The sequence below is a fragment of the Cyrtonyx montezumae genome, unplaced genomic scaffold (genome assembly GCF_038088225.1).
Source record: "Cyrtonyx montezumae isolate F1298 unplaced genomic scaffold, pur_monq_1.0 scaffold_10, whole genome shotgun sequence".
Classification (NCBI taxonomy): domain Eukaryota; kingdom Metazoa; phylum Chordata; class Aves; order Galliformes; family Odontophoridae; genus Cyrtonyx; species Cyrtonyx montezumae.
Window position 1 is genome coordinate 27,519,658 of NW_027071826.1, and position 8,281 is coordinate 27,527,938.

Here is an 8,281-nt window from a genome sequence, read left to right on the forward strand (position 1 = left end):
GCCTACACAGCAGTTGTGACTTACATCCCAAGATCCTCCAGCATCTCAATAAGCACAGGTGCAAGGGTTGAAAGGCTGCTGGTGATGCGTCCCTGCATGCAGCTGGTCAGCATAACAGGCAGAACTTTGTTCCCTCCAGCAGTATGAATCATCCACAGCACCCAACCATGCCGTAAAACAACTTCTGTCCCATTCACAGAACTAAATCAACTTCACCAGATATTTAATTTAAATCCTTATAGCAACACTACTTTGCCTGTTGAAGAGAATACAACTATGAAGAGGTAATGTGTTCAGCTACCTTATAGAAGTTATTTTTATGCTGGTGTTTCCAAAAGCAGAGAAGTAGGGCAAGCTTTTTCCTGCCTGAAGCAATCTAACCATCTATCCAAGAAGCTTAACTGAGCAGCCTAATTTCTAGATACAAGCATTCAAACTTCCCATTAAGTTACTGTCAGAGACTTTCCGGAATCTTTTATACTGACCTATATTTAGCACATCTGTAACTAGCCCTAAAAATGAAGCACTGGTACAATTTTAAACTGGTAGCCAAGCTTTCGTTAGTAATCCAAAATGAATGCACTTTGTGCCAGGGCTGCCTAACTTGAAATAATGAATGGGCCAAGTTTCCAGAAATGCTCAGGATACACCTTGAAAAAATTTGAGCATTATACAAGTGATCTAACAGCAGAGAAGCAGTGAAGCAAAAAAATGTTCCTGCTTACAGTAAGTGACTTTGATCGGTCCACTTGGGAATGGCAAGCTTGTTCTGTTGGTTTATGACAAGAGCATGAACATGGCAGATGTGAATAGTCACACGTTGTTGAAATCTCAAGGTTACAAAAATACCATTAAAAGCGAGAGCAGCCCAAGATTAACATAACCCAGACCAAATAAAAGCATATATTTTCCAGGTAGGATCCTACAGTATACAAGATCACATGAGGAAAAAAAAGCTTCAAATCACACAAGGATAAGCAAAATACTCTTTTGAAGACTTGATGCAGCTGGATAGGCATCTCTGAACTGAAAGTAAAGAACAATGGGCAAATAAATGAATCAACTCTGAGAATAAAAACAGGTTTTTATAAGTTTATGAAAGTTCAGAGTTTCAAATGCACTTTTTCTGATTCTTGTCTTTTATATAGCTTTGCTGTATTTCTGGATGACCTGAATAAGCTAGTCTATGTAATATATACATCAAGGCACTACTCAGGAATTGCAAAATGGTTTTGCTATAACTCCGTAGAGGTTTTATTTGGATGCAGCTGGAAGCTCCAAGTTAAATGCATGTAATACAATAGAATATTTGAATACTTTCTTGGACTGCAAACTTATTTATTACAAAAGTCCTGTTTCAAAAAACATTCCCTGAAAATCAACTGCAGCATCAAAGTGTACACAAAGAAGTAAGAGCACCATGTAGAATTTAACGTGAAGAACAGCAAGGCAGTGTTAATGAGAAAAGAGACCATATTACAGATATTCCTAGCCAAAACCAACAAACTTGCTTTCACTAGGACTCAAAGAATAATTTTAATGTAAGTTCTGGCATCACCAAAAGCCACAAAAAGAAGGCTGCTAGGGTGGGAAATGAGAAGACACTTCATCTTCAGCCAGAATACTAAGTCCATTCCAAAGCTCGAGTTACTGGAAGCCTTTCCACTGGGATCAGTAATATCTTTTTTTTTTTCCATTTTATTTCCTTCCTGCTTTCTAACGTGGAATGGCAGGTATCTTCTGTGTAACTCCAAGAATTAGAAATATACACTATATTGTACTGATGAATTAATTCCATAAATATCAGAATTTTCTGCAGTACTATATGTAATCCAAACCACACTTCTGAAGTAAATAAAATATAAACTATAGAAACTGAGCCTTAATGCCACCACTCCAGTATTCCAATACTCTTCTGGGTAAGAATGAATAAAAGCTTTCACAGTGTCTATAAATGCTGTACTGATAGTCCAGTACTCAAATAACTTTATTAGTTTGAGAATATTGTACGGCAAGAAAAGTATGGTAGATATTACAAAATAACAGCAATTAACTGATATTCTATTAACTAAACCAGAAATGTTGTTAGATGCAATACTTTAGCATCATGAATAACACTGTATGTCTCTTAACAGAGTTATGATGGAGCTTTATTTAAAAAAAAGGATCTGTTGATCATTCTGGAAATGTAAGAAGTTCTTTAGGATGCAAAGTGCTACTGGCGTACTTCAAGATGCCTGTTAACATTCATAATTTGAAAGTAGTCACACATTAACTCTAGCCACAGAAGAAAACATCATCAGTACCCAACAGGCTTTATTAGAGGAGCAAATCACAAGTCATAGGCTGATTCTCAGTTTCCTAGTTCTAAACTTCAGGAAAAACAAAGACCTGAATCCATAAATGAAGCCCAGCAACACACCCTGCAACAAGCCTTTTCCCCATACACTAACAGCAAAAAAGCTCATCCTCAGCATGAAATTTTATAACTTTAACCCAAGTAAGAAAGAGAGAAGCCTTTATGATTTGGCTCACACAATTCCTCGTTTGCTGGTCTGCTGAATACTCAAGTGCAGCATCATGGAAAGCACGTGTGCCTCCATTTCCATGAGTACTGCAATAGCAAAGAGATTGCTTTCAAGCTGGCCCAGACGACATCTCCAGAACTGTAGGAATACAGATATCCTAAGCTGGAATTGGAATTCAATTCCTGACTTCCCAAAGGACCACCTAAAAAAAAAAATTCTGAGGGAATTTTCTTAACACTTCTAGAACTCTGATAGCTCAGTGCCATCATGCCCACTGCCCTGGGAAGCCTGTTCCAGCACCCTCCTGTCCCTCCACCCTCTGGAGGAGAGAGAGCTTTCTCCTAACACCTAACCTGTCCCTTCCCTGACAGGGATCCATGCCATTCTCTTGGTTTCTGTCACAATCACCAGAGCTCAGCACCGTCCCTCTGCTCCTCTTGTGAGGAGCTGTAGGCCACCATGAGCCTACAGCCTACTCTGCTGCAGGCTGAAGGAACAAAAGGACCTCAGCCATTCCCATACACCTTGCCATCCTGACCCTGCACCATCTTTGTAGTCCTCCTTTGAATGCTCTCTAGTAGTTTATGTCTCTGTTGTACTGTGGTGCCCAAAACCGCACACAGAGTTTGAGGTAAGCACACATCAACACAGAACAGAGGAGAACCCGCCCCCCCCCGCCCTCAGCCAGATACCAATGCTAGCCCACCACTAGAGGAGATCTCACAACTGGCTTATTCAAGTCCTAACCAAGGACACCACTTGAGATGCCTTTGTAGAAACAAAAGCAGCTTAGAGGAATCTTACCAAAGACGTGCGTACCCCAGCCAAACCAGAGAACATAGCTGAGAAGGCCAGCGCTGGCCATGCTAGCTGCTGCAGGCTGTGCTTACCTCAGAGCAAAGGTCAGACGGAAGCTGCCCAGCAGCAGGAAGCCCGGGGAGGATTTCCTCTTGACCTTTAAAGCCAATTACCTGCTGAACTTCCAGGCTGTTTACTAGCACTGCAGGGAGAAAGAAGGCTTCCTTATAAAAGTCCTTCTCCATAAGAACCAAGGCCTGCTTTGGTATCAACCATGCTGAGAGCTGCAAACAATCATGTGTTAATTGTTTAATTGCCTACCCTGGTACTATGGGGGGAGGTTGCCCTGGGTTGGCTTTTTATGGAGTCAGGTTTAAGGCTGCTCCAGTAACTATGAATAAGGGAAGTCCATGAGAAAAGCCTTCTTTATCCAGAGATAAGAACAGCCTAACCTAGCCTTTCTGAGTGGCTAGTAGAGCATTTGTGGGGAAAAGCATAAAAACAGGACAAGGATGTGGTAATGCTTTTTTGTAGTACAATCTCTCAGGCTTTCTGCAGCAGAAGAACTTCGCTAAGGACAACAGATTTCTTTCTGTGCTTACATCACTGAGTTTCAAAATCAGCCAATAGCAACCTTACTTTCAAAAACACCAGTGCACAAAGGCTTGTATGTAGTACATAAGGGGAACCTAACAGCTATTTACAGCCATTTAGAAGGGTGAGGGAACCTATTTCCAATATGTACTAGATGATTGTGTAATAAATGTGGAGTAAAAGTTAACATTTCAATCTAGATTATTAGAGAAAACAGCACTTCATCCATCAAATTTACATCTGTCCTATCCGGGTCTTTATCGGCATAGTTCTGTGCTATGTAAGAACAACAAAGGCAGTGGCAGTAGCTCTAGGAGCTGAGATAAGCTTCCACTGTGCCTATATATGCATATGTGTGCTTAGCATAGAAGAGATTTTATGGCCATGTAGTTCCTGCTAGTGCTAAGCATCAATCAAGCATGACAGGTTACTGCCTAAGATCAGGTTGTTCTTGCAAGTGGCCTGTTTCCGTGAGCATAAGAACTTCACTGTCTCTGAAAGAATAAAATGACTGGAGATGAGGCTGTGGTGGGTGACAGTTCAGCCTGCTGTCCTCTCCAATATAATCTATGATGTATGCTTGGCTCCCTGCAGTGCTCTAATATGAGTATTAAGTTCACTGTTTTCTTAGTAGGAATCAGTTAGTAACACTGTGTAATATCCTATTAGAATACAAAACCATTGTATTGAACCATGAATATGCTAGGGAGTTCATTAAAAATTCCCTCACTGTACACATCACATTTTATTTTTTCAATTAAACTGATTCAGTACAGAATGCAGCATATCTATGTTTCCTTGAGTACTCTCATAGGTAATTGAACATCTGGAGGTAAAAAAAGCAACAATAGAAAAGGAGAGATAACATAGAGGTTCTTCATATTATGCTGAACAAAATTCCATACTCCCTACATGCTGCTTGAAAGTGAATATATAGAACAAGAGGTTATGAAAATGTATAAATATATTCAAGGGGAATTCTAGGGTGCCATTGCTACCATCTGCAAGACGTGCTTATCTTCTGGGTTCTAACTTCTGTTGCTTAAATAACTATAATGTAAAGTGAATGTTACATTTTTTGTTGCTACTTAACGCCACATGCATCTCAAAGTTTTGCCTATTCTTAATGAAAATTAGATTAATGGATTTCCTTCTCAGAATTTTTAGCATCTTCAGAAACTTTGTTTTCAAGAAAAGTCCTACATCAGGTCTGAAGTGGGAGAGTGTAGGGAATGTAGGAGGTAGGGAGAAAGAAAATAATAAAAAAGTTGTCTGGATACTCTGTACATGTCCTGCCTGCTGAAAGGCAGTGTAGTATTTGTCAGTTCTCTCTGTCATCTGTGGTCACTCCCCAAAGCTGTGACTCTTAATTTTTAACATACTTTACACGTAAAAGTAAAGCTGCCTCCACTGATGTTAACTTGAGATGTTCTTGCTCAGCACACCACTGAGGGTCTCATTGACCTTGCTTAAATGGCAAAAATGTTTGCACTGATGAACTGCTCTGGAAGGAAATAAAAGTCATGAGTAAGCATTTCTCCATTGCCAAACACCGTTATATTCCTTTTCATCTTCCTCTCTTAATGGGGAAAGTTAGCACAATCAGACTTATGACTGCTATATCCTGTGCACGTATCTATCTGTAAGTGCCTGTGTATAAATGTAAATAAACTTGAGATCTGCTCTTACCTGAATTGGCCCAATGAGTGCTTTAGGAACAAAAGTATTATGTGAAATGCAAGAGTTTGTTTCTTTTTTTAAAGGTCCCTGACAAATTGCTATGGTGTAGCAGCCCTTATATAATTTTCACATACCTAATATGTTTTGTCTGTCTCATTGTATTTCATGAACATTAATGAATTCAGTTTCAGGAAGAAACTGTGTGAAGACTGTAATGATTAGCATCATTTAAGAGATGATTTGTGTAAAAAGATTTTCTTCAGGTATCAGCAACAAAAAGACGTAAAACCTGTGAGCCTTAACTCACAGGTGATCACTGAGACCACTGCTACTTCAGAAATATCACCTCCTTATTTGTTTTCTGTAATATATCTTATATATATATCTTATCTTATATATCTTATCTTATATATCTGTAATATAGGCATACAAAATTGAGCACTTTCGTGTTTTCAATCTTGACACTTCATTTTCAAGATTCAAACCAGTTAGCCCATCTCTCCTGCATCTGCATCAGTATCTGAAGATGAGTTAGCAGAAAATCATTAACTCAAGTAGCAGCAGAAAAATATGACTGCTAAAATAAAATAATGTTATGAATTTGTTCCCATATTTCCAGATGTTTTCTATGCCTCACACACTAAGACTAATTGTGACAAACTGCTGAGGTCTGGACAAATTCTGCTGTGAGTTTGATTGTAATAGGTTGCACATCTATGTTAAAGCTAAAGTTAGCTTCTGAGTGAGGCATAACAGTGTATCATTAACAGTTGGGACCTTCCCACAGCCTACACTATCACACTACAGAAATGGCAAACACCCAGCATTTATGAAGAGGGAAAGTGTAAAATAAGTTTGGATAAAACCTTTTCACCACAGTACCAGCTTTCACAAATGCAATGAACACTTGGAGAAAGAAGCAAGTGTGTTAAACAAGGTGTATCTAGGGAGCAGTATAATGTTATGGGCAGCTCTCTGGTGGCTGTTGCCCAATGAATAGCTTGTTTGCCCTCCTGCATCCGTGAAAGTTGTTGGTTCTACAACTAGCTGTGTAACCCTGTTACATCTCTTAATATTCTGCAGCTTTGAAAGGCAGTTGTTCTGCTGCGTATAAAAATAGAGAACCGCTTGGTGCAGTTTACTGTTTTAATTTAAATGGACTTGTGAGATGCATTGTCTCCTTAGGAATGGAAACTGTATCCAATGAGACACTTGAATGATGGTTTGACTTCATTAAAATCCATTTCTAGCTGGGATGCAGTTACTATTTTTTAATTGTCAGAAAATAAATTAGAGCTTTAGTTCCAAGAACAAGGGCAAAAATCGTGTATGTAAGAATAAAGGAAGGATTTGCTAAGATCTGTTTCGTACCAACTGCTGAGAATTTTTTTCTGAGTTCACATGCACATTTCAGCAGTGTTATCTTTAGTCCCCAAGACTAGGAGCATGTGGGAGTGTAGAGGAAATGTATATGTTCTTCCCAGCCCTCCACTGGACAGAGCCCAAATTCCTTGGTGTGGAAGGAATAAAAGGTTCAGAATCAGAAGAAAGGCTTCTGGAGGATTCAGCCAACTGGAAGAGAGAGATCAACGTGCAGAATCCTTTCCAGAGATGAATCAGGGTGAAATGATTTTACATGTTCTTTCATTGTCTTTCCCACCTTGTAAACATTCCTAAAGCCTGTCTGTAAGTCATGCATAAAGGAGTGCTAATATCCGTATGTCAGTACTGGAAACGATTTCTCCCACACCTAAAGAGCCAAGTTCATCCCATATGTGACTGCTCATTTGAATAGCTCTACGGGAGAAAGGATACTGCTTCAGTAAGTCCACCCAAAAGCTGTAGATTCCACTGAAAACAGCTGCTTGCCTTGTGGGTAGGATGAATCACAACAGGCCTCAGTTTCTCAGGCCTTTGCAGTAGATACCTGCACAGTTCTCTATGCAGTTTTGCCAGAAAATATATAAATTATCTGGACACCAGCTGTCTGAAAGTCTTGAAAGCCCCATTGTAAGAGTTCAGGACAGCAGAGCAGCTCTTATTCTCAATTCTTAAATTATATCCATCAAATGTGTATTTATACTGTGTATGGATTGTATTTATCCTATTAGAAGGGATTTTTTTATTACCTGCAATGGTCAGGAAGGATTTTTATTCTTTCTGATACATTTATTGATGTTCAAAGAGTGGGGAATGACTGTTCATCTTTCTTTGCTCAGTCATCAACAGCTAGAACCAGGATGTAGTCAGGGTGAACTGATGCACCTACAGGTATTAAACTGTTTCAGTGTCTGGTCTGTACCTCTTGATTACTCAGTCAGAAAATGCTGAGTGCCAACTTGCAGTAAAAATGGAATTTCACCCTGTGGTCAGACCAGCAGGGAGTTTCAGAGAAGAAAAAAAAAAATGGTGGGATCATATAGGAATGTTGTTCAACAAATCCTCTTCTATTACAATTCCATGATACTGGTGGTGCCTTCCGACACTACATTCCTATAAATGCCTTGCTTAAGAAATAATTCCTCTTGACAATCTGATGAAGATTCAGCTCACAATAGAGGATGTCACCAGCTAGTTTGTCTTATGTCTAACTTCAGCTTTAGGTTTTTGTTTTCTGTTACTGTGTTATTGTAGACAGCAGGATACTGCTTTCAATATTACCTGTTGAGGTTTTTTTGTTA